Source organism: Pseudophryne corroboree, chromosome 5 (assembly GCF_028390025.1).
Source record: "Pseudophryne corroboree isolate aPseCor3 chromosome 5, aPseCor3.hap2, whole genome shotgun sequence".
NCBI classification, from domain to species: Eukaryota; Metazoa; Chordata; class Amphibia; order Anura; family Myobatrachidae; genus Pseudophryne; species Pseudophryne corroboree.
The window spans coordinates 123,368,725-123,396,645 of NC_086448.1; the positions used below are offsets into that span (position 1 = coordinate 123,368,725).

Consider the following 27,921-nt stretch of genomic DNA (forward strand, 5'->3'; position numbering starts at 1 on the left):
AGACCTGATCGCAGCAGCAAAGTTTTTCTCTAATGGGAAAAACCATGTGCACTGCGGGTGGAGCAGATGTAACACGTGCAGAGAGAGTTAGATTTGAGTGGGTTATATCGTTTCTGTGCAGGGTTAATACTGCCTGCTTTATTTTTACACTGCAATTTAGATTTCAGTTTGAACACACCCCACCCAAATCTAACTCTCTCTGCACATGTTATATTTGCCCCCCCTGCACTGCACATGGTTTTGCCCATTAGAGAAAACTGTTGCTGCGGAAATCAGGTCTGAATTAGGCCCTAAATCCATAAGAGACACATGATCTACTGTACAAGCTTGCTTTTGTCTATCCTAAATATGATTTTAATTACCTATCGGTAAATCCTATTCTCGTAGTCCGTAGAGGATACTGGTAACCATTTAGTACCATGGGGTATAGACGGGTCCACTAGGAGCCATGGGCACTTTAAGAATTTGATCGTGTGGGCTGGTTCCTCCTTCTATGCCCCTCCTACCAGACTCAGTCTAGGAAACTGTGCCCGAGGAGACGGACATACTTTGAGAGAAGGATATAAAAAGGATAGTGGTGAGATTCCGAACCAACACACACACACACACACACACACACACACACACACACACACAAACAAACAAAGAGGAAAGTTAAGCTAACCAAACTTGAAACAGGAACAGCAACAACTGAACCAAACAACAATACTTAACCAAGTAACAGAGCAGGAAGAACGAAGCACCAGGTGGGTGCCCAGTATCCTCTACAGACTGCGAGAAAAGGATTTACTGGTAGGTAATTAAAATCCTATTTTCTCTTACGTCCTAGAGGATACTGGGGATCCATTTAGTACCATGGGGAAAGTACCAAAGCTCCCAAACCGGGTGGGAGAGTGCCGAGGTCCCTGCAGTACTGATTGGCCGCTGAGGACCTTCAGTTTGGTCAAAGTATCGAACTTGTAGAACTTAGCATTGGTGTTCGAACCTGAACAAGTAGCTGCTCGGCAGTACTGTAAAGCAGAGACACCCCGGGCAGCCGCCCAAGAAGAACCCACCGACCTAGAATGGACCTGAACATATTTAGGAACCGGCAATCCTGCCGTGGAATAAGCATGCTGGATAGTGAGCCTGATCCAGCGCGCAAATGACTGCTTTGGATGTCCTGCTTCAATCATATTGGGATCGTAAAAAACAAACAGAGTCCGATTTCCTGTGACTAGCTATACTCTTCACATACACCTTCAAAGCCCTCACAACATCCAAAGACTCAACCGGAACCACAATAGGTTGGTTGATGTGAAATGCTGACAAGTTCTGAGCTCAGCTCTATCATCATGGAAAATTAAAATAGGGGCTCTTGTGAGACAACGCCCCCAGTTCCGACACACGTCTTGCTGAAGCCCAGGCCAACAGTGTGACTGTCTTCCACGTAATATATTTTACATCTACCTCCTGTAACGGTTCAAACCAGTCTGATTGGAGGAACTGCAGCACCAAATTGAGATCCCAAAGTGCCGTGGGAGGCACAAAGGGAGGTTGGATGTGCAGAACACCTTTCAAGAATGTCTGGACCTCAGGAAGAGAAACCAGTTGTTTCTGAAAGAAAATGGACAAGGCAAAATCTGGACTTTTATGGAGCCCAAACGTAGGCCCACATCCACACCTACCTGCAGAAAAAGCAGTAAACGTCCAAGATGAAATGCCACCGCAGAAAAAATAGGAATTTACTTACCGGTAATTCTATTTCTCGTAGTCCGTAGTGGATGCTGGGGACTCCGTAAGGACCATGGGGAATAGCGGGCTCCGCAGGAGACTGGGCACTCTAAAGAAAGATTTAGTACTATCTGGTGTGCACTGGTTCCTCCCTCTATGCCCCTCCTCCAGACCTCAGTTAAGGAAACTGTGCCCGGAAGAGCTGACATTACAAGGAAAGGATTTTGGAATCCAGGGTAAGACTCATACCAGCCACACCAATTACACCGTATAACTTGTGATAAACTTACCCAGTTAACAGTATGAATAACCAACAGAGCATCAACCAATGGATGCCAACATAACATAACCCTTTATTAAGCAATAACTATATACACGTATTGCAGAAAGTCCGCACTTGGGACGGGCGCCCAGCATCCACTACGGACTACGAGAAAATAAGAATTTACTTACCGATAATTCTATTTCTCGTAGTCCGTAGTGGATGCTGGGAACTCCGTAAGGACCATGGGGAATAGCGGCTCTGCAGGAGACAGGGCACATCTAAAGAAAGCTTTAGGATCACCTGGTGTGCACTGGCTCCTCCCCCTATGACCCTCCTCCAAGCCTCAGTTAGGATACTGTGCCCGGACGAGCGTACACAATAAGGAAGGATTTTGAATCCCGGGTAAGACTCATACCAGCCACACCAATCACACTGTACAACTTGTGATCTGAACCCAGTTAACAGCATGATAATAGAGAAGCCTCTATAAAAGATGGCTCACTACAACAATAACCCGAATTTTTTGGTAACAATAATTATGTACCAGTATTGCAGACAATCCGCACTTGGGATGGGCGCCCAGCATCCACTACGGACTACGAGAAATAGAATTATCGGTAAGTAAATTCTTATTTTCTCTGACGTCCTAGTGGATGCTGGGAACTCCGTAAGGACCATGGGGATTATACCAAAGCTCCCAAACGGGCGGGAGAGTGCGGATGACTCTGCAGCACCGAATGAGAGAACTCCAGGTCCTCCTCAGCCAGGGTATCAAATTTGTAGAATTTTACAAACGTATTTGCTCCTGACCAAGTAACTGCTCGGCAAAGTTGTAAAGCCGAGACCCCTCGGGCAGCTGCCCAAGATGAGCCCACCTTCCTTGTGGAGTGGGCATTTTAAGATTTTTGGCTGTGGCAGGCCTGCCACAGAATGTGCAAGCTGAATTGTACTACAAATCCAACGAGCAATCGTCTGCTTAGAAGCAGGAGCACCCAGTTTGTTGGGTGCATACAGGATAAACAGCGAGTCAGATTTTCTGACTCCAGCCGTCCTGGAAACATGTATTTTCAGGGCCCTGACCACGTCAAGCAACTTGGAATCCTCCAAGTCCTTAGTAGCCGCAGGTACCACAATAGGTTGCTTCATGTGAAATGCAGAAACCACCTTAGGTAGAAATTGAGGACAAGTCCTCAATTCTGCCCTGTCAGAATGAAATATTAAATAAGGGCTTTTATATGATAAAGCCGCCAATTCTGACACACGCCTGGCTGAAGCCAGGGCTAACAGCATCGTCACCTTCCATGTGAGATATTTTAAGTCCACAGTGGTGAGTGGTTCAAACCAATGTGACTTTAGGAAACTCAACACAACATTGAGATCCCAAGGTGCCACTGGAGGCACAAAAGGAGGCTGTATATGCAGTACCCCTTTTACAAATGTCTGAACTTCAGGCACTGAAGCCAGTTCCTTTTGGAAGAAAATCGACAGGGCCGAAAATTGAACCTTAATGGACCCTAATTTTAGGCCCATAGACAGTCCTGTTTGCAGGAAATGGAGGAAACGACCCAGTTGAAATTTCTCTGTAGGGGCCTTCTTGGCCTCCCACCACGCAACATATTTTCGCCAAATGCGGTGATAATGTTTTGCGGTTACGTCCTTCCTGGCCTTGACCAGGGTAGGGATGACTTCATCTGGAATGCCTTTTTCCTTCAGGATCCGGCGTTCAACCACCAAGCCGTCAAACGCAGCCGCGGTAAGTCTTGGAACAAACAAGGCCCCTGCTGGAGCAGGTCCTTTCTTAGAGGTAGAGGCCACGGTTCGTCCATGAGCATCTCTTGAAGTTCCGGATACCAAGTTCCTCTTGGCCAATCCGGAGCCACGAGTATCGTTCTTACTCCCCTTTGCCGTATAATTCTCAGTACTTTTGGTATGAGAGGCAGAGGAGGGAACACATACACTGACTGGAACACCCACGGTGTTACCAGAGCGTCCACAGCTATTGCCTGAGGGTCTCTTGACCTGGCGCAATACCTGTCCAGTTTTTTGTTGAGGCGGGACGCCATCATATCCACCTTTGGTTTTTCCCAACGGTTCACAATCATGTGGAAGACTTCTGGATGAAGTCCCCACTCTCCTGGGTGTAGATCGTGTCTGCTGAGGAAGTCTGCTTCCCAGTTGTCCACTCCCGGAATGAACACTGCTGACAGTGCTATCACATGATCTTCCGCCCAGCGAAGAATCCTTGCAGCTTCTGCCATTGCCCCCCTGCTTCCCGTGCCGCCCTGTCTGTTTACGTGGGCGACTGACGTGATGTTGTCCGATTGGATCAATACCGCCTGACCCTGAAGCAGGGGTTTCGCTTGACTTAGGGCATTGTAAATGGCCCTTAGTTCCAGAATGTTTATATGAAGAGATGTCTCCAGGCTTGACCATAAGCCCTGGAAATTCCTTCCCTGTGTGACTGCTCCCCAGCCTCGCAGGCTGGCATCCGTGGCCACCAGGACCCAGTCCCGAATGCCGAATCTGCGGCCCTCTAGAAGATGAGCACTCTGCAACCACCACAGGAGGGATACCCTTGTCCCCGGTGACAGGGTTATCCGCTGAAGCATCTGAAGATGCGACCCGGACCATTTGTCCAGTAGGTTCCACTGGAAAGTCTTGCGTGGAATCTGCCGAATGGGATTGCTTCGTAGGAAGCCACCATTTTTACCCAGAACCCTTGTGCATTGATGCACTGAGACTTGGTTCGGTTTTAGGAGGTTCCTGACTAGCTCGGATAACTCCCTGGCTTTCTCCTCCGGGAGAAACACCTTCTTTCTGGACTGTGTCCAGGATCATCCCTAGGAACAGAAGACAAGTCGTCGGAACCAGCTGCGATTTTGGAATATTGAGAATCCAATCGTGCTGCCGCAACACTACCTGAGATAGTGCTACACCGACTTCCAAGTGTTCCCTGGATCTTACCCTTATCAGGGAATCGTCCAAGTAAGGGATAACTAAAATTTCCTTCCTTCGAAGGGATATCATTTCGGCCATTACCTTGGTAAAGACCCGGGGTGCCGTGGACCATCCCTACGGCAGCGTCCGAACTGATAGTGACAGTTCTGTACCATAACCTGAAATACCCTTGGTGAGAAGGGTAAATTTTGACCTGAAGGTAAGCCTCCTTGATGTCCCGAGACATCATGTAGTCCCCTTCTTCCAGGTTTGCAATCACTGCTCTGAGTGACTCAATTTTGAATTTGAACCTCTGTATGCAAGTGTTCAAAGATTTTAGATTTTAAAATCGGTCTCACCGAGCCGTCTGGCTTCGGTACCACAATAGTGTGGAATAATACCCCGTTCCCTGTTGCAGGAGGGGTACCTTGATTATCACCTGCTGGGAATACAGCTTGTGAATGGTTTCCAAAACTGCCTCCCTGTCAGCGGGAGACGTCGGTAAAACAGACCTTTGGAAACGGCGAGGGGGATACGTCTCGAATTCCAATTTGTACCCCTGAAATATTACCTGAAGGATACAGGGGTCTACTTGCGAGTGAGCCCACTGCGCACTGAAATTCATTGAGAACGGGACCCCACCGTGCCTGAACTTGTAAAGCCCTAGCGTCATACTGAGGGCTTGGCAGAGGCGGAAAAGAGTTTCTGTTCCTTGGAACTGGCTGATCTCTGCAGCCATTTTCCTCTCCCTCTTAATACCCCTTTTTTTGGTGGTATTTATATTATCAGAAGAGTGTAAACTTTTTCCATTGCCTCAATCATGTAATGTGTGGCCCTATTGGAAATCACGGTTGTCTCTTCACCGTCGACACAGGAGTCAGTATCCGTGTCGGCGTCTGTATCTGAGGTAACGGGCGCTTTAGAGCCCCTGTATGAGACGTCTGGACATGCACAAGTTGAGTAGCCGGCTGTCTCATGTCAACCACTGTCTTTTATACAAAGCTGACACTGTCACGCAATTTCAACAGTACATCCACTCAGGTGTCGACCCCCCAGGGGGTGACAACACTATTACAGACACTCTACTCCGTCTCCTCATCATTTTTCTCCTCATACATGTCGACACAAACGTACCGACACACAGCACACACACAGGGAATGCTCTGATAGAGGACAGGACCCCACTAGCCCTTTGGGGAGACAGAGGGAGAGTTTGCCAGCACACACCAGAGCGCTATATATATACAGGGATAACCTTATATAAGTGTTTTTCCCTTTATAGCTGCTGTATTGTTTATACTGCGCCTAATTTGTGCCCCCCTCTCTTTTTAACCCCTTTCTGTAGTGTAGTGACTGCAGGGGAGAGCCAGGGAGCTTCCCTCCAACTGAGCTGTGAGGGAAAATGGCGCCAGTGTGCTGAGGAGATAAGGACGCCGAGAAAGGGGCGGAGCCTATCATCCGTTTTCTTGTATGTTTTGGCAGGGGTTAAATGCATCCATATAGCCCAGGAGTTATATGTGATGCATTTATTTTAGCCATAAAAGGTTTTCTATCGATTTATTGCGTCTCAGGGCGCTGCCCCCCCAGCGCCCTGCACCCTCAGTGACCGGAGTGTGAAGTGTGCTGAGAGCAATGGCGCACAGCTGCGGTGCTGTGCGCCTACCTTTATCTGAAGACAGGAAAGTCTTCTGCCGCCGATTTTTCCGGACCTCTTCGCTCTTCTGGCTCTGTAAGGGGGCCGGCGGCGCGGCTCCGGTGACCCATCCAGGCTGAACCTGTGATCGTCCCTCTGGAGCTAATGTCCAGTAGCCTAAGAAGCCCAATCCACTCTGCACGCAGGTGAGTTCGCTTCTTCTCCCCTTAGTCCCTCGATGCAGTGAGCCTGTTGCCAGCAGGTCTCACTGAAAATAATAAACCTAAACTAAAACTTTCACAAAGAGCTCAGGAGAGCCCCTAGTGTGCACCCTTCTCGTCGGGCACAGAAAATCTAACTGAGGCTTGGAGGAGGGTCATAGGGGGAGGAGCCAGTGCACACCAGGTGATCCTAAAGCTTTCTTTAGATGTGCCCTGTCTCCTGCGGAGCCGCTATTCCCCATGGTCCTTACGGAGTTCCCAGCATCCACTAGGACGTCAGAGAAATAGAATTACCGGTAAGTAAATTCCTATTTTCTCTAACGTCCTAGCGGATGCTGGGGACTCCGTAAGGACCATGGGGATTATACCAAAGCTCCCAAACGGGCGGGAGAGTGCGGATGACTCTACAGCACCGAATGGGCAAACACCAAGTCCTCCTCAGCCAGGGTATCAAACTTGTAGAACTTTGCAAATGTGTTTGAACCCGACCAAGTAGCAGCTCGGCAAAGCTGTAATGCCGAGACCCCTCGGGCAGCCGCCCAAGAAGAGCCCACCTTCCTTGTGGAATGGGCTTTTACTGATTTTGGATGCGGCAATCCAGCCGCAGAATGAGCCTGCTGAATCGTGTTACAGATCCAGCGAGCAATGGTTTGCTTTGAAGCAGGAGCACCCAGCTTGTTGGATGCATACAGGATAAACAGCGAGTCAGTCTTCCTTACTCCAGCCGTCCTGGCAACATAGATCTTCAAAGCCCTGACTACATCAAGCAACTTGGAATCCTCCAAGTCACGAGTAGCCGCAGGCACCACAATGGGTTGGTTCAGATGAAAAGATGACACCACCTTTGGCAGAAACTGCGGACGAGTTCGCAATTCTGCCCTGTCCATATGGAAAACCAGATAGGGGCTTTTACATGACAAAGCCGCCAATTCTGACACACACCTAGCTGAGGCTAGGGCCAACAGCATGACCACTTTCCACGTGAGATACTTTAGCTCCACCGTCTTAAGTGGCTCAGATCCCAAGGTGCCACTGGTGGCACAAAAAGGAGGCTGAATATGCAGCACTCCCTTAACAAACGTCTGAACCTCAGGCAGTGAAGCCAGTTCTTTTTGAAAGAAAATGGATATGGCCGAAATCTGGACCTTTATGGACCCTAATTTTAGGCCCATAGTCACACCTGACTGTAGGAAGTGCAGGAATCGACCCAGCTGGAATTCCTCTGTAGGGGCCCTCCTGGCCTCACACCAAGCAACATATTTTCGCCATATACGGTGATAATGTTTTGCTGTCACGTCCTTCCTAGCCTTAATCAGCGTAGGAATAACTGCTTCCGGAATGCCCTTTTCTGCTAGGATCCGGTGTTCAACCGCCATGACGTCAAACGCAGCAGCGGTAAGTCTTGGAACAGACAGGGCCCTTGTTGTAACAGGTCCTGTCTGAGAGGCAGAGGCCATGGGTCCTCTGTGAGCATTTCTTGCAATTCCGGGTACCAAGTCCTTCTTGGCCAATCCGGAACAATGAGTATTGTTCTCACTCCTCTTTTTCTTACAATTCTCAGCACCTTTGGTATGAGAGGAAGAGGAGGAAACAGGTAGACCGACTGGAACACCCACGGTGTTACTAGTGCGTCCACAGCTATCGCCTGAGGGTCCCTTGACCTGGCGCAATATCTTTTTAGCTTTTTGTTGAGACGGGACGCCATCCTGTCCACCTGTGGCAGTTCCCATCGATTTGCAATCTGCGTGAAGACTTCTTGATGAAGTCCCCACTCTCCCGGGTGGAGGTCGTGTCTGCTGAGGAAGTCTGCTTCCCAGTTGTCCACTCCCGGAATGAACACTGCTGACAGTGCTTTTACGCGATTCTCCGCCCACCGAATAATCCTGGGGCTTCTGCCATTGCCACCCTGCTTCTTGTGCTGCCCTGGCGGTTTACATGGGCCACTGCCGTGATGTTGTCTGACTGAATCAGCACTGGTTGGTTTCGAAGCAGAGGCTCCGCTTGACTCAGGGCGTTGTAAATGGCCCTTAGTTCCAGGATATTGATGTGCAGACAAGTCTCCTGACTTGACCACAAACCTTGGAAGTTTCTTCCTTGAGTGACTGCCCCCCACCCTCGGAGGCTTGCATCCGTGGTCACCAGGACCCAGTCCTGTATGCCGAATCTGCGGCCCTAGAGGAGGTGAGCACCTTGTAGCCACCACAGAAGAGACACCCTGGCCCTGGGGGACAAGGTGATCATCCGATGCATCTGAAGATGCGATCCGGACCACTTGTCCAGCAGATCCCACTGAAAGATCCTCGCATGGAACCTGCCGAAGGGAATGGCTTCGTATGACGCCACCATCTTTCCCAGGACTCGCGTGCAGCGATGCACTGACACCTGTTTTGGCTTTAGGAGGTCTCTGACCAGAGTCACGAGCTCCTGAGCCTTCTCCTCCGGGAGAAACACCTTCTTCTGGTCTGTGTCCAGAATCATGCCCAGGAAGGGCAGACGCGTCGCAGGAATCAGCTGCGACTTTGGAATGTTCAGAATCCAGCCGTGCTGACGCAACACTTCCTGAGAGTGTGCTACGCTGATCAGCAACTGCTCCCTGGACCTCGCCTTTATGATAATTGTAACCCCTTGCTTCCGAAGGAGCACCATCATTTCCGCCATCACTTTGGTAAAAACTTTCGGTGCCGTGGACAGGCCAAACGGCAACGTCTGGAATTGGTAATGACAGTCCCGTACCACAAACCTGAGGTACTCCTCATGAGGCGGATAAATGGGGACGTGCAAGTAAGCATCCTTGATGTCCAGAGACAAAATAAAATCCCCTTCCTCCAGGCTTGCAATGACCGCTCTGAGCGATTCCATTTTGAACTTGAATTTCTTCAGATAAATGTTCAGGGATTTTAAATTTAAAATGGGTCTGACCGAACCGTCCGGTTTCGGTAACACAAACATAGTGGAATAGTAGCCCCTTCCCATTATGAGCCAGCTGAATCGTGCTAAAGATCCAGCGAGCAATAGTTTGCTTTGAAGCAGGGGCACCCAGCTTGTTGGGTGCATGCAGGATAAACAGCGAGTCAGTCTTCCTGACTCCAGCCGTTCTGGAAACCTATTTTCAAAGCCCTGACTACGTCCAGCAACTTGGAGTCCTCCAAGTCCCGAGTAGCCACAGGCACCACAATAGGTTGGTTCAAATGAAACGATGATACCACCTTTGGGAGAAATTGGGGTCGAGTCCTCAATTCTGCCCTGTCCATATGGAAGAGCAGATATGGGCTTTTACATGACAAAGCCGCCAATTCCGACACACGCCTAGCCGATGCTAAGGCCAACAGCATGACCACTTTCCACGTGAGATACTTTAGTTCCACGGCCTTAAGTGGCTCAAACCAGTGGGATTTCAGGAAATCCAACACAACGTTAAGATCCCAGGGTGCCACTGGTGGCACAAAAGGGGGCTGAATATGCAGCACTCCCTTAACAAACGTCTGAACCTCAGGCAGTGACGCCAGTTCTTTTTGAAAGAAAATGGATAGGGCCGAAATCTGGACCTTTATGGACCCCAATTTTAGGCCCATAGTCACCCCTGACTGTAGGAAGTGCAGGAATCGACCCAGCTGGAATTCCTCTGTAGGGGCCGACCTGGCCTCACACCAAGCAACATATTTTCGCCATATACGGTGATAATGCTTTGCGGTCACGTCCTTCCTAGCCTTTATCAGCGTAGGAATAACTTCATCTGGAATGCCTTTTTCCGCTAGGATCCGGCGTTCAACCGCCATGCCGTCAAACGCAGCCACGGTAAGTCTTGGAACAGACAGGGCCCTTGTTACAGCAGGTCCTGTCTGAGAGGCAGAGGCCATGGGTCCTCTGTGCGCATTTCTTGCAGTTCCGGGTACCAAGTCCTTCTTGGCCAATCCGGAACAATGAGTATTGTTCTTATTCCTCTCTTTCTTACTATTCTCAGTACCTTGGGTATGAGAGGAAGAGGAGGAAACACATATACCGACTGGTACACCCACGGTGTCACTAGGGCGTCCACAGCTATCACCTGAGGGTCCCTTGACCTGGCGCAATATCTTTTTAGCTTTTTGTTGAGGCGGGACGCCATCATGTCCACCTGTGGCAGTTCCCATCGCTTTGCAATCTGTGTGAAGACTTCTTGATGAAGTCCCCACTCTCCCGGGTGGAGGTCGTGTCTGCTGAGGAAATCTGCTTCCCAGTTGTCCACTCCCGGAATGAACACTACTGACAGTGCTTGCACGTGATTCTCCGCCCACCGAGGAATCTTTGTGGCTTCCGCCATTGCCATCCTGCTTCTTGTGCCGCCCTGGCGGTTTACATGGGCGACTGCCGTGATGTTGTCTGACTGAATCAGCACTGGCCGGTTTCGAAGCAGGGGCTCTGCTTGACTCAGGGCGTTGTAAATGGCCCTTAGTTCCAGTATATTTATGTGTAGAGAAGTCTCCAGACTTGACCACAGCCCTTGGAAGTTTCTTCCCTGAGTGACTGCCCCCCCATCCTCTGAGGCTTGCATCCGTGGTCACCAGGACCAAGTCCTGTATGCCGGACCTGCGGCCCTCGAGAAGGTGAGCACTCTGCAGTCACCACAGAAGAGACACCCTGGCCCTTGGGGACAGGGTGATCAGCCGATGCATCTGAAGATGCGATCCGGACCACTTGTCCAACAGATCCCACTGAAAGATCCTTGCATGGAACCTGCCAAAGGGAATGGCTTCGTATGAAGCCACCATCTTTCCCAGGACTCGCGTGCAGTGATGCACCGATACCTGTTTTGGTTTCAGGAGGTCCCTGAGCAGAGATGCTAATTCCTGGGCCTTCTCCACCGGGAGAAACACCTTCTTCTGTTCTGTGTCCAGAATCATGCCCAGGAAAAGCAGACGCGTCGTAGGAATCAGCTGCGACTTTGGAACAATCAGAATCCAGCCGTGCTGTTGCAACCCTTCCTGAGAGAGTGCTACGCTGATCAACAACTGCTCTCTGGACCTCACCTTTATGAGGAGATCGTCCAAGTACGGGATAACTATAACTCCCTTCTTCCGAAGGAGTATCATCATTTCGGCCATTACCTTGGTAAATATCCTCTGTGCCGTGGACAGGCCAAACGGCAACGTCTGGAACTGGTAAGGACAGTCCTGTACCACAAACCTGAGGTACTCCTGGTGAAGTGGGTAAATGGGGACATGCAAGTAAGCATCCTTGATGTCCAGCGACACCATAAAATCCCCCTCTTCCAGGCTTGCAATAACCGCTCTGAGCGATTCCATTTTGAACTTGAATTTCTTTATATAAGTGTTCAAGGATTTTAAATTCAGAATGGGTCTCACCGAACCGTCCGGTTTTGGTACCACAAACATTGTGGAATAGTAACCCCTTCCATGTTGAAGGAGGGGGACCCTGATAATCACTTGCTGGAGGTACAGCTTGTGAATTGCCGCCAGTACTACCTCCCTTTCCATGGGGGAAGCTGGCAAGGCTGATTTGAGGTAACGGCGGGGGGGAGTCGCTTCGAATTCCAGCTTGTATCCCTGAGATACAATTTGTACAGCCCAGAGATCCACCTGTGAGCGAACCCACTGGTTGCTGAAGTTTCAGAGACGAGCCCCCACCGCACCTGGCTCCGCCTGTGGAGCCCCAACGTCATGCGGTGGGGGAGCGTGGACTTAGTGGAAGCAGGGAAGGACTTTTGTTCCTGGGAACTGGCTGCATGGTGCAGCTTCTTACCTCTACCCCTGCCTCTGGCAAGAAAGGATGCGCCCCTGACCCTCTTGCCTTTCTGAGAACGAAAGGACTGCATTTGATAATACGGTGCTTTCTTAGGCTGTGAGGAAACCTGAGGCAAGAAAGTCGACTTTCCAGCTGTCGCTGTGGACACGTGGTCCGATAGACCGTCCCCAAACAATTCCTCACCCTTATAAGGCAAAACCTCCAAGTGTTTTTTAGAATCAGCATCTCCTGTCCATTGCCGAGTCCATAAGACCCTCCTGGCAGAAATGGACATAGCATTAATTCTAGAGCCCAGCAGGCAAATGTCCCTCTGAGCATCCCGCATATATAAGACGACGTCTTTTATATGGCCCAGGGTTAGCAAAACAGTATCCCTGTCGAGAGAATCTATGTCGTCTGACAGAGTATCTGTCCATGCTGCTACAGCACTACACATCCAGGCTGAAGCAATAGCAGGTCTCAGTAGAGTACCAGAGTGTGTATACACTGACTTCAGGATAGCTTCCTGCTTTCTATCCGCAGGCTCCTTTAGGGCGGCCGTATCCTGAAACGGCAGGGCCACCTTTTTAGATAAGCGTGTCAGCGCCTTGACCACCCTAGGGGATGTTTCCCAACGTAACCTGTCCGTTGGCGGGAAAGGGTACGCCATCAGTAACCTCTTAGAAATCACTAGTTTCTTATCAGGGGAACTCCACGCTTCTTCACATAATTAATTTAATTCATCAGATGGGGGAAAAGTCACTGGCTGCTTTTTCTCCCCAAACATATAAACCCTCTTGGTATTAACAGGGTTAATCTCAGAAATGTGTAATACATCTTTCATTGCAATAATCATGTATCGGATGGCCTTGGTCATTTTAGACTGTAAATGTGCCTCATCATCGTCGACACTTGAGTCGGACTCCGTGTCGACATCTGTGTCAACCATCTGAGATAGAGGGCGTTTATGAGCCCCTGACGGTTTCTGAGTCGCCTGGGCAGGCACGGGCTGAGACCCCGACTGTCCCAAGGCTGCAGCGTCATCAAACCTTTTATGTAAGGAGCTTACATTGTCATTTAAGACCTTCCACATATCCATCCAATCAGGTGTCGGCCCCAACGGGGGCGACACCACACTTATCTGCCCTTGCTCCGCCTCCACGTAACCCTCCTCATCAAACATGTCGACACAGCCGTACCGACACACCGCACACACACAGGGAGTGCTCAGACTGAGGACAGGACCCCACAAAGTCCTTTGGGGAGACAGAGAGAGAGTATGCCAGCACACACCACAGCGCTATATAACACAGGGATTTTCACTTAAAAATAAGAATTTACTTACCGATAATTCTATTTCTCATAGTCCGTAGTGGATGCTGGGGACTCCGTAAGGACCATGGGGAATAGCGGCTCCGCAGGAGACTGGGCACATCTAAAGAAAGCTTTAGGACTATCTGGTGTGCACTGGCTCCTCCCCCTATGACCCTCCTCCAAGCCTCCGTTAGGATACTGTGCCCGGACGAGCGTACACAATAAGGAAGGATTTTGAATCCCGGGTAAGACTCATACCAGCCACACCAATCACACCGTATAACCTGTGATCTGAACCCAGTTAACAGCATGATAACAGAGGAGCCTCTGAAAGATGGCTCACAACAATAATAACCCGATTTTTGTAACAATAACTATGTACAAGTATTGCAGACAATCCGCACTTGGGATGGGCGCCCAGCATCCACTACGGACTATGAGAAATAGAATTATCGGTAAGTAAATTCTTATTTTCTCTAACGTCCTAAGTGGATGCTGGGGACTCCGTAAGGACCATGGGGATTATACCAAAGCTCCCAAACGGGCGGGAGAGTGCGGATGACTCTGCAGCACCAAATGAGAGAACTCCAGGTCCTCCTCAGCCAGGATATCAATTTTGTAGAATTTTACAAACGTATTTGCTCCTGACCAAGTAGCTGCTCGGCAAAGTTGAAAAGCCGAGACGCCTCGGGCAGCCGCCCAAGATGAGCCCACCTTCCTTGTGGAGTGGGCATTTACAGATTTTTGGCTGTGGCAGGCCTGCCACAGAATGTGCAAGCTGAATTGTACTACAAATCCAACGAGCAATAGTCTGCTTAGAAGCAGGAGCACCCAGCTTGTTGGGTGCATACAGGATAAACAGCGAGTCAGATTTCCTGACTCCAGCCGTCCTGGAAACATATATTTTCAGGGCACTGACAACGTCTAGCAACTTGGAGGCCTCCAAGTCCCTAGTAGCCGCAGGCACCACAAATAGGTTGGTTCAGGTGAAACGCTGAAACCACCTTGGGGAGAAACTGAGGACGAGTCCTCAATTCCTCCCTGTCCGAATGGAAAATCAGATAAGGGCTTTTTCAGGATAAAGCCGCCAATTCTGACACGCGCCTGGCCCAGGCCAGGGCCAACAGCATGACCACTTTTCATGTGAGATATTTTAACTCCACAGATTTAAGTGGTTCAAACCAATGTGACTTTTGGAACCCAAAACTACATTGAGATCCCAAAGTGCCACTGGAGGCACAAAAGGAGGCTGTATATGCAGTACCCCTTTTACAAACGTCTGAACTTCAGGGACTGAAGCTAGTTCTTTTTGGAAGAAAATTGACAGGGCCGAAATTTGAACCTTAATGGACCCCAATTTCAGGCCCATAGACACTCCTGTTTGCAGGAAATGTAGGAATCGACCCAGTTGAATTTCCTCCGTCGGGCCTTACTGGCCTCGCACCACGCAACATATTTTCGCCAATTGCGGTGATAATGTTTTTGCGGTTACATCCTTCCTGGCTTTGATCAGGATAGGGATGACTTCATCCGGAATGCCTTTTTTCCTTCAGGATCCGGCGTTCAACCGCCATGCCGTCAAACGCAGCCGCAGTAAGTCTTGGAACAGACAGGGTCCTTGCTGGAGCAGGTCCCTTCTTAGAGGTAGAGGCCACGGATCCTCCGTGAGCATCTCTTGAAGTTCCGGTTACCAAGTCCTTCTTGGCCAATCCGGAACCACGAATATAGTGCTTACTCCTCTCCATCTTATCAATCTCAGTACCTTGGTTATGAGAGGCAGAGGAGGGAACACATACCCTGACTGGTACACCCACGGTGTTACCAGAGCGTCTACAGCTTATTGCCTGAGGGTCCCTGCACCTGGCGCAATACCTGTCGAGTTTTTAATCATGTGGAAGACTTCTGGGTGAAGTCCCCACTCTCCCAGGTGGAGGTCGTGCCGAGGAAGTCTGCTTCCCAGTTGTCCACTCCCAGAATGAATACTGCTGACAGTGCTATCACATGATTTTCCGCCCAGCAAAAAATCCTTGCAGCTTCTGTCATTGCCCTCCTGCTTCTTGTGCCACCCTGTCTGTTTACGTGGGTGACTGCCGTGATGTTGTCCGACTGGATCAACACCGGCTGACCTTGAAGTAGAGGTCTTGCTAAGCTTAAAGCATTGTAAATGTCCCTTAGCTTCAGGATATTTATGTGAAGTGATGTCTCCAGGCTTGACCATAAGCCCTGGATATTCCTTCCCTGTGTGACTGCTCCCCAGCCTCGCAGGCTGGCATCCGTGGTCACCAGGACCCAGTCCTGAATGCCTAATCTGCGGCCCTCTAGAAGATGAGCACTCTGCAACCACCACAGGAGGGACACCCTTGTCCTTGGTGACAGGGTTATCCGCTGATGCATCTGAAGATGCGACCCGGACCATTTGTCCAGCAGGTCCCACTGGAAAGTTCTTGCGTGGAATCTGCCGAATAGGATTGCTTCGTAGGAAGCCACCATTTTACCCAGAACCCTTGTGCATTGATGCACTGAGACTTGGCTCGGTTTTAGGAGGTTCCTGACTAGCTCGGATAACTCCCAGGCTTTCTCCTCCGGGAGAAACACCTTTTTTTTGGACTGTGTCCAGGATCATCCCTAGGAACAGAAGACACGTCGTCGGAACCAGGTGCGATTTTGGAATATTGAGAATCCAATCGTGCTGCCGCAACACTACCTGAGATAGTGCTACACCGACCTCCAACTGTTCCCTCGATCTTACCCTTATCAGGGAATTGTCCAAGTAAGGAATAACTAAAATTCACTTCCTTCGAAGGAATATCATCATTTCGGCCATTACCTTGGTAAAGACCCGGGGTGCCGTGGACCATCCATACGGCAGCGTCTGAACTGATAGTGACAGTTCTGTACCATAAACCTGAGGTACCCTTGGTGAGAAGGGTAAATTTTGACATGAAGGTAAGCATCCCTGATGTCCCGAGACATCATGTAGTCCCCTTCTTCCAGGTTCGCAATCACTGCTCTGAGTGACTCAATCTTGAATTTGAACCTCTGTATGTAAGTGTTCAAAGATTTTAGATTTAGAATCGGTCTCACCGAGCCGTCCGGCTTCGGTACCACAACAGTGTGGAATAATACCCCGTTCCCTGTTGCAGGAGGGGTACCTTGATTATCACCTGCTGGGAATACAGCTTGTGAATGGCTTCCAAAACTGTCTCCCTGTCAGAAGGAGACATCGGTAAAGCCGACTTTAGGAAACGGCGAGGGGGAGACGTCTCGAATTCTAATTTGTACCCCTGAGATATCACCTGAAGGATCCAGGGGTCTACTTGCGAGTGAGCCCACTGCGCGCTGAAATTCATTGAGACGGGCCCCCCACCGTGCCTGATTCTGCTTGTAAAGCCCCAGCGTATACTGAGGGCTTGGCAGAGGCGGGAGAGGGTTTCTGTTCCTGGGAACTGGCTGATTTCTGCAGCCTTTTTCCTCTCCCTCTGTCACGGGGCAGAAATGAGGAACCTTTTGCCTGCTTGTCCATGAAAAGACTGCGCCTGATAATACGGCGTCTTCTCATGTTGAGAGGCGACCTGGGGTACAAACGTGGAATTCCCAGCTGTTGCCGTGGCCACCAGGTCTGAAAGACCGACCCCAAATAACTCCTCCCCTTAATAAAGCAATACTTCCAAATGCCGTTTGGAATACGCATCACCTGACCACTGACGTGTCCATAACCCTCTACTGGTAGAAATGGACAACGCGCTTAGACTTGATGCCAGTCGGCAAATATTCCGCTGTGCATCACGCATATATAGAAATGCATCTTTTAAATGCTCTATAGGCAAAAATATACTGTCCCTATCTAGGGTATCAATATTTTCAGTCAGGGAATCCGACCACGCCAACCCAGCACTGCACATCCAGGCTGAGGCGATTGCTGGTCGCAGTATAACACCAGTATGTGTGTAAATACCTTAAAGGATACCCTCCTGCTTTCTATCAGCAGGATCCTTAAGGGCGGCCATCTCAGGCGAAGGTAGAGCCCTTACAAGCGTGTGAGCGCTTTATCCACCCTAGGGGGTGTTTCCCAACTCACCCTAACCTCTGGCGGGAAAGGATATAATGCCAATAACATTTTAGAAATTATCAGTTGTTATCGGGGGAAACCCACGCATCATCACACACCTCATTTAATTTCTCAGATTCAGGAAAACTACAGGTAGTTTTTCCTCACCGAACATAATACCCCTTTTTTGGTGGTACTCGTATTATCAGAAATGTGTAAAACATTTTTCATTGCCTCAATCATGTAACGTGTGGCCCTACTGGAAGTCACATTCGTCTCTTCACCGTCGACACTGGAGTCAGTATCCGTGTCGGCGTCTATATCTGCCATCTGAGGTAACAGGCGCTTTAGAGCCCCTGACGGCCTATGAGACGTCTGGACAGGCACAAGCTGAGTAGCCGGCTGTCTCATGTCAACCACTGTCTTTTATACAGAGCTGACACTGTCACGTAATTCCTTCCAACAGTTCATCCACTCGGGTGTCGACCCCCTAGGGGGTGACATCACTATTACAGGCAATCTGCTCCGTCTCCACATCATTTTTCTCCTCATACATGTCGACACAAAAGTACCGACATACAGCACACACACAGGGAATGCTCTGATAGAGGACAGGACCCCACTAGCCCTTTGGGGAGACAGAGGGAGAGTTTGCCAGCACACACCAGAGCGCTATATATATATATATATATATATACAGGGATAACCTTATATAAGTGTTTTTCCCCTTATAGCTGCTGTATAGTTAATACTGCGCCTAATTAGTGCCCCCCTCTCTTTTTTAACCCTTTCTGTAGTGTAGTGACTGCAGGGGAGAGCCAGGGGAGCTTCCCTCCAACGGAGCTGTGAGGGAAAATGGCGCCAGTGTGCTGAGGAGATAGGCTCCGCCCCTTTTCCGCTGACTTTTCTCCTGCTTTTTTATGGATTCTGGCAGGGGTTAAAATTCATCCATATAGCCCTGGGGGCTATATGTGATGTATTTTCGCCAGCCAAGGTGTTTTTATTGCGTCTCAGGGCGCCCCCCCCCCAGCGCCCTGCACCCTCAGTGACCGAAGTGTGAAGTGTGCTGAGAGCAATGGCGCACAGCTGCAGTGCTGTGCGCTACCTTGTTGAAGACAGGACGTCTTCTGCCGCCGATTTTCCGGACCTCTTCTGCCTTCTGGCTCTGTAAGGGGGCCGGCGGCGCGGCTCTGGGACCCATCCAAGCTGGGCCTGTGATCGTCCCTCTGGAGCTAATGTCCAGTAGCCTAAGAAGCCCAATCCACTCTGCACGCAGGTGAGTTCGCTTCTTCTCCCCTTAGTCCCTCGATGCAGTGAGCCTGTTGCCAGCAGGTCTCACTGAAAATAAAAAACCTAAACTAAAACTTTCACTAAGAAGCTCAGGAGAGCCCCTAGTGTGCACCCTTCTCGTTCGGGCACAGAGATCTAACTGAGGAGGGTCATAGGGGGAGGAGCCAGTGCACACCAGATAGTCCTAAAGCTTTCTTTAGATGTGCCCAGTCTCCTGCGGAGCCGCTATTCCCCATGGTCCTTACGGAGTCCCCAGCATCCACTTAGGACGTTAGAGAAATAAGTGATTACCCAATAGCTGCCTTATATGTTTTATTTGCGCCTAAATTTATGTGCCCCCCCTCTCTTTTTTACCCTTCTTGTACCTGGATACTGCAGGGGAGAAGAAAAGAAAAAAATACGGAAGCGCTGAATTCCAGGAGATAAGTGAAACGATGAGAGCCAACAAATAAGAATTAATGCAAATTTATTAATAAAATGAAAAAATAAGAATTTACTCACCGGTAATTCTGTTTCTCGTAGTCCGTAGTGGATGCTGGGAACTCCGTAAGGACCATGGGGAATAGCGGGCTCCGAAGGAGGCTGGGCACTCTAGAAAGATCTTAGACTACCTGGTGTGCACTGGCTCCTCCCACTATGACCCTCCTCCAAGCCTCAGTTAGGTACTGTGCCCGGACGAGCGTACACAATAAGGAAGGATTTTGAATCCCGGGTAAGACTCATACCAGCCACACCAATCACACCGTACAACTCGTGATATGAAACACAGTTAACAGTATGAAACAATAGAGCCTCTCAACAGATGGCTCAACAATAACCCGATTTAGTTAACAATAACTATGTACAAGTATTGCAGATAGACCGCACTTGGGATGGGCGCCCAGCATCCACTACGGACTACGAGAAACAGAATTACCGGTGAGTAAATTCTTATTTTCTCTAACGTCCTAGTGGATGCTGGGAACTCCGTAAGGACCATGGGGATTATACCAAAGCTCCCAAACGGGCGGGAGAGTGCGGATGACTCTGCAGCACCGAATGAGAGAACTCCAGGTCCTCCTCAGCCAGGGTATCAAATTTATAGAATTTTGCAAACGTGTTTGCCCCTGACCAAGTAGCTGCTCGGCAAAGTTGTAAAGCCGAGACCCCTCGGGCAGCCGCCCAAGATGAGCCCACCTTCCTTGTGGAATGGGCATTGACAGATTTAGGCTGTGGCAGGCCTGCCACAGTATGTGCAAGCTGAATGTACTACAAATCCAACGAGCAATAGTCTGCTTAGAAGCAGGAGCACCCAGCTTGTTGGGTGCATATAGGATAAACAGCGAGTCAGATTTTCTGACTCCAGCCGTCCTGGAAACATATATTTTCAGGGCCCTGACAACGTCTAGCAACTTGGAGTCCTCCAAATCCTTAGTAGCCGCAGGCACCACAATAGGCTGGTTCAGGTGAAACGCTGACACCACCTTAGGGAGAAACTGGGGACGAGTCCTCAATTCTGCCCTATCCATATGAAAAATCAGATAAGGGCTTTTACATGATAAAGCCGCCAATTCTGACACTCGCCTGGCTGATGCCAGGGCCAATAACATGACCACTTTCCACGTGAGATATTTCAGATCCACGGTTTTTAGTGGCTCAAACCAATGTGATTTCAAGAAATTCAACATCACGTTGAGATCCCACGGTGCCACAGGAGGCACAAATGGGGGCTGAATATGCAGCACTCCTTTCACAAATGTCTGAACTTCAGGTACTGAAGCTAGTTCCTTTTGAAAGAAAATCGACAGAGCCGAGATCTGTACTTTAATGGAGCCTAGTTTTAGGCCCATATTCACTCCTGCTTGCAGGAAATGCAGAAATCGACCCAGTTGAAATTCCTCTGTTGGGGCCTTTTTGGCCTCGCACCATGCAACATATTTCCGCCATATGCGGTGATAATGTTTTGCCGTAACATCTTTCCTGGCTTTAATAAGCGTAGGAAAGACTTCCTCCGGAATGCCCTTTTCCTTCAGGATCCGGCGTTCAACCGCCATGCCGTCAAACGCAGCCGCGGTAAGTCTTGGAACAGACAGGGGCCCTGCTGTAGCAGGTCCTGTCTGAACGGCAGGGACCAAGGGTCCTCTGAGATCATCTCTTGAAGTTCCGGGTACCACGCTCTTCTTGGCCAATCCGGAACCACGAGAATTGTGATTACTCCTCGCTTTCTTATTATTCTCAGTACCTTTGGTATGAGAGGTAGAGGAGGGAACACATACACTGACCGGTATACCCACGGTGTCACCAGGGCGTCCACCGCTATCGCCTGAGGGTCTCTTGACCTGGCGCAATACTTCTCTAGTTTTTTGTTTATGCGGGACGCCATCATGTCCACCTGTGGACGACCCCATTGATTTACAATCATTTGGAAGACTTCTGGATGAAGTCCCCACTCTCCCGGGTGGAGGTCGTGCCTGCTGAGAAAGTCTGCTTCCCAGTTGTCCACTCCCGGGATGAACACTGCTGACAGTGCTAGTACATGATTCTCCGCCCATCTGAGAATTTTTGTGGCTTCTGCCATCGCCGTCCTGCTTCTTGTGCCGCCCTGTCGATTCACATGGGCGACTGCCGTGATGTTGTCTGACTGGATCAGCACCGGCTGGTGTAGGAGCAGGGATTTTGCTTGACTTAGGGCATTGTAAATGGCCCTTAGTTCCAGAATATTTATGTGAAGGGCAGTCTCCTGACTTGACCATAGTCCCTGGAAATTTCTTCCCTTTGTGACTGCCCCCCAGCCTCGTAGGCTGGCATCCGTGGTCACCAGGACCCAGTCCTGTATGCCGAATCTGCGGCCCTCCAGAAGATGAGCACTGTTCAGCCACCACAGAAGAGACACCCTGGTTCGTGGAGACAGGGTTATTAAACGATGCATCTGAAGATGCGATCCGGACCACTTGTCCAACAGGTTCCACTGAAAGATTCTGGCATGGAACCTGCCGAATGGAATTGCTTCGTAGGAAGCTACCATCTTTCCCAGGACTCGCGTGCAGTGATGCACCGATACCTGTTTTGGTTTTAGGAGGTCTCTGACTAGAGAAGACAACTCCCTGGCTTTCTCCTCCGGGAGAAACACTTTTTTCTGGGCCGTGTCCAGAATCATTCCCAGGAACATTAGACGTGTCGTGGGGACCAGCTGTGACTTTGGGATATTCAGAATCCAACCGTGCTGGCTCAGCACTTCCTGAGATAGTGCTACTCCCACAAACAACTGTTCCTTGGATCGTGCCTTTATTAGGAGATCGTCCAAGTATGGGATAATTAAAACTCCCTTTTTTCGAAGGAGTATCATCATTTCCGCCATAACCTTGGTAAATACCCTCGGTGCCGTGGAGAGTCCAAACGGCAGCGTCTGGAATTGGTAATGGCAATCCTGTACCACAAATCTGAGGTACTCCTGGTGAGAATTGTAAATGGGGACATGTAGGTAAGCATCCTTGATGTCCAGGGATACCATGTAATCCCCCTCGTCCAGGCTTGCAATAACCGCCCTGAGCGATTCCATCTTGAACTTGAATTTTTTTATGTATGTGTTCAAGGACTTCAAATTTAGAATGGGTCTCACCGAACCGTCCGGTTTCGGTACCACAAATAGTGTGGAATAGTAACCCCGGCCTTGTTGGAGTAGGGGTACCTTGATTATCACCTGCTGGGAATACAGCTTGTGAATTGCCGCTAGCACTGCCTCCCTGTCTGAGGGAGCAATCGGCAAGGCGGATTTTAGGAAACGGCGGGGTGGAATCGCCTCGAATTCCAGCCTGTATCCTTGAGATACTATTTGAAGGATCCAGGGATCCACCTGAGAGCGAACCCACTGATCGCTGAAATTCCTGAGGCGGGCCCCCACCGTACTCGGCTCCGCTTGTGAAGCCCCACCGTCATGCGGCGGACTTGGAAGAGGAAGCGGGGGAGGACTTTTGTTCCTGGGAACCTGCTGTTTGCTGCAGCCTTTTTCCCCTGCCTCTGCCTCTTGACAGAAAAGACCCTCCTTTTCCCCGCTTATTTTTCTGGGATCGAAAGGACTGAACCTGATAAAATGGCGCCTTCTTAGGCTGCGAGGGGACATGGGGTAAAAATGCTGACTTCCCAGACGTTGCTGTGGAAACTAGGTCGGAGAGACCATCCCCAAATAATTCCTCCCCTTTATAAGGCAAAACTTCCATGTGCCTTTTGGAATCTGCATCTCCAGTCCACTGGCGAGTCCATAAACATCTCCTAGCAGAGATAGATAGTGCACTTACTTTAGACGCCAGCCGGCAGATTTCCCTCTGTGCATCTCTCATGTATAAGACTGAGTCTTTTATATGGTCAATTGTTAACAGGATCGTGTCTCTGTCTAGTGTGTCAATATTTTCTGACAGGTTATCTGACCATGCAGTGGCAGCACTGCACATCCAAGCTGACGCAATTGCTGGTCTGAGTATAATGCCTGAGTGTGTATATACAGACTTCAGGATCGCCTCCTGCCTTCTATCAGCAGGTTCCTTAAGGGCGGCCGTATCCTGGGACGGTAGTGCCACCTTTTTTGACAAACGTGTGAGCGCTTTATCCACCCTCGGGGGTGTTTCCCAACGTAACCTATCCTCTGGCGGGAAAGGGAACGCCATTAGTAATTTCTTAGGAATCACCAATTTCTTATCAGGGGAAGCCCACGCTTCTTCACACACTTCATTTAATTCATCTGACGGGGGAAAAACTACAGGTAGTTTTTTCTCCCCAAACATAATACCCTTTTTTGTGGTACCTGGATGTAAATCAGAAATATTTAACACCTCTTTCATTGCCTCAATCATGCAGCGAATGGCCTTAACGGGCATTAAATTTGACTCATCGTCGTCGACACTGGCGTCAGTATCCGTGTCGACATCTACTTGTGCCACCTGAGATAACGGGCGTTTTAGAGCCCCTGATAACTTTTGAGACCCTTGGACCGGCACGAGCTGAAGACTCGGCTGTCCCACAGTCGGCATGTCGTCAAATTTTTTATGTAAGGAGTCTATACGTGCACTCATTTCTTGCCATAATACCATCCACTCAGGTGTCTGCCCCGCAGGGGGTGACATCTCTGCTAAAGGCATCTGCTCTCCCTCCACATCATTATCCTCCTCAAACATGTCGACACAGCCGTACCAACACACTCCACACACACAGGGAATGCTCAAATAGAGGACAGGACCCACAAAAGCCCTTTGGGGGGACAGAGTAAGAGTATGCCAGCACACACCAGAGCGCTATATATATACAGGGACTAACTGAGTTATGTCCCTAATAGCTGCTTATACTGTATACAATGCCAATTTAGTGCCCCCCCTCTCTTTTTCCCTCTTACTGTATTGTAGAAATGCAGGGAAGAGCCAGGGAGCTTCCTTCCAGCCGAGCTGTGAAGGAAAAATGGCGCCAGTGTGCTGAGGAGATAGGCTCCGCCCCTTTTTTGCGGCCTATTCTCCCGCTTTTTATGGGATTCTGGCAGGGGTATTTACCTCATATATAGCCCCAGGGGCTATATATTGAGGTATTTTAGCCAGCCAAGGTGTTTTTATTGCTGCCTCAGAGCGCCCCCCCCCAGCGCTCTGCACTCTCAGTGACCGGAGTGTGAAGTGTGTATGAGGAGCAATGGCGCACAGCTGCAGTGCTGTGCGCTACCTTGGTGAAGACAGGACGTCTTCATGCCGCCGATTTTCCGGACCATCTTCCTGCTTCTGGCTCTGTAAGGAGGACGGCGGCGCGGCTCCGGGACCGAACATCAAGGCTGGGCCTGCGGTCGATCCCTCTGGAGCTAATGGTGTCCAGTAGCCTAAGAAGCCCAATCCGGCTGCAAGCAGGCGAGTTCGCTTCTTCTCCCCTTAGTCCCTCGCTGCAGTGAGCCTGTTGCCAGCAGGTCTCACTGAAAAAAAAACAAATTCTAAGACTATAACTTTCTAAGAGCTCAGGAGAGCCCCTAGTGTGCATCCAACCTCGGCCGGGCACGAAATCTAACTGAGGCTTGGAGGAGGGTCATAGTGGGAGGAGCCAGTGCACACCAGGTAGTCTAAGATCTTTCTAGAGTGCCCAGCCTCCTTCGGAGCCCGCTATTCCCCATGGTCCTTACGGAGTTCCCAGCATCCACTAGGACGTTAGAGAAATACTAATAAAATAAAAACTACATATAAAACCTAGAAAGAATGGATTAAAAAACACCTCTAAATGCTCCGTCTCTAAACATCAGATGAGCATAAGTTCATATTTATAATGGATGAAAAAGATGTCCATAATTTATATAACACTGATGAATGCTGGGCAAGTAGCCGGCAATGAAAATATAGATGCAGTCCCGGAGTGTAGCAAGCTACGTTTGTGAAAGTGTAACAGCTGGCAAATAAATAAAGGGCTGTAATCCCAGAGTTATATTTGTTTCAAATCACCTGGTTCAAGGTGACTGTTTTACCTCTCATGTGGGCTGGCGATGGGCCGAGCGTCCTCGGCCTGATGTCCTGCAGTGCCCACTTGCGCTATGCAGCGCGATGGAGATAAAGATGATCACCCGAGTGTTCAGGATGATGCCAGCGTTGTGTTGTAAAGCCGCGGCCAGCGGTAATAGAGGAGCTTGAGAACACTCACACCGGAGCAATGCAGATGGTGTGTTTGTGATAACACCGGAGTAGAGGTGAGCTGGAGGCGGAGTCCTAACGCGCTTCGTCACGCTCCACGTGACTTTGTCAAAGACCTAACGCGTGACGAAACGCGTTAGTACTCCGCCTCCAGCTCACCTTTACTCCGGTGTTATCACAAACACACCATCTGCATTGCTCCGGTGTGAGTGTTCTCAAGCTCCTCTATTACCGCTGGCCGCGGCTTTACAACACAACGCTGGCATCATCCTGAACACTCGGGTGATCATCTTTATCTCCATCGCGCTGCATAGCGCAAGTGGGCACTGCAGGACATCAGGCCGAGGACGCTCGGCCCATCGCCAGCCCACATGAGAGGTAAAACAGTCACCTTGAACCAGGTGATTTGAAACAAATATAACTCTGGGATTACAGCCCTTTATTTATTTGCCAGCTGTTACACTTTCACAAACGTAGCTTGCTACACTCCGGGACTGCATCTATATTTTCATTGCCGGCTACTTGCCCAGCATTCATCAGTGTTATATAAATTATGGACATCTTTTTCATCCATTATAAATATGAACTTATGCTCATCTGATGTTTAGAAACGGAGCATTTAGAGGTGTTTTTTAATCCATTCTTTCTAGGTTTTATATGCAGTTTTTATTTTATTAGTATTTTTCATTTTATTATTAATAAATTTGCATTAATTCTTATTTGTTGGCTCTCATCGTTTCACTTATCTCCTGGAATTCAGCGCTTCCGTTTTTTTTTCTTTTCTCTATTTTATCACTACCACACATAGGGGTATATGCAATTGCGGTCGAATTCCCGAAATTGTCGAATTTCGGGTCATTTTCGCCCCCAAAAAAAAAATTCGCCTATGCAATTCAGTGCTTTCCGACCAAAAAACGGACTTTCAAAATTCGACTTTTTGAAATTCGAATTTTTGCAAATTCGACTTTTCTGCAATGATACAAGTGCTGCAATTCGACAAAAGCATATTCAATTCAAGTTTGGAAATTCGACAGCAGTGCTTTTAGACAGCAAATTCGTCATTTTCAATCCGCCACACTTTGGAGGGTGAAAACAATAAAAAAAAAATGTAAACATGTTTTTTTTGGTGTTTTTTTTTTTTAGGAATAGCATATTTATTTATATTAGAAGGGATTAGGTACTTTTTTTTTTTTTTTTTTGGAGGCACAAATATTATTTATATATTTTTTAAAATATTATTTTTTTATAATTTTTTTTTATTGCTGGAACGGTAAAATCCTTAAAAAAAATGGCGTGGGGTCCCCCCTCCAAAGCATAACCAGCCTCGGGCTCTTCGAGCTGGTCCTGGTTCTAAAAATGCGGGGAAAAAATTGACAGGGGATCCCCCGTATTTTTAAAACCAGCACCGGGCTCTGCGCCTGGTACTGGTGCCAAAAATACGGGGGACAAAACGAGCAGGGGTCCCCCGTATTTTTCAAACCAGCATCGGGCTCCACTAGCTGGACAGATAATGCCACAGCCGGGGGTCACTTTTATGCCGTGCCCTGCGGCCGTGGCATTAAATATCCAACTAGTCACCCCTGGCCGGGGTACCCTGGGGGAGTGGGGACCCCTTCAATCAAGGGGTCCCCCCCCCAGCCACCCAAGGGCCAGGGGTGAAGCCCGAGGCTGTCCCCCCCCATCCAATGGGCTGCGGATGGGGGGGCTGATAGCCTTTTGTGATAATGAAAAGAATATGGTTTTTTCCAGCAGTACTACAAGTCCCAGCAAGCCTCCCCCGCAAGCTGGTACTTGGAGAACCACAAGTACCAGCATGCGGGAGAAAAACGGGCCCGCTGGTACCTGTAGTACTACTGGGAAAAAAATACCCAAATAAAAACAGGACACACACCGTGACAGTAAAACTTTATTTCATACGTCGACACACACATACTTACCTATGTTCACACGCCGACATCGGTCCTCTTCTCCATGTAGAATCCACGGATACCTGAAAAGAAAAGTTCAATATACTCACCTCAGCCATGGTCCAGAGATAAATCCACGGACTTGGCAAAATAACAAATCGCAAATACCCGACCAGCGGACTGAAAGGGGTCCCATGCTGACACATGAGACCCCTTTCCACGAATGAGACCTGTCAGTGACAGCTGTCACAG

The 27,921-nt window shown here is 49.3% G+C and overlaps 1 protein-coding gene across 1 annotated transcript in view; it reads right to left on the reverse strand.

Moving 5' to 3' along the window:
* The window catches only part of MASTL (microtubule associated serine/threonine kinase like), a 245,522-nt gene that overhangs the window by 173,721 nt on the left and 43,880 nt on the right, over nt 1-27,921 (reverse strand). The gene's annotated exons all lie outside the window — the stretch shown is intronic.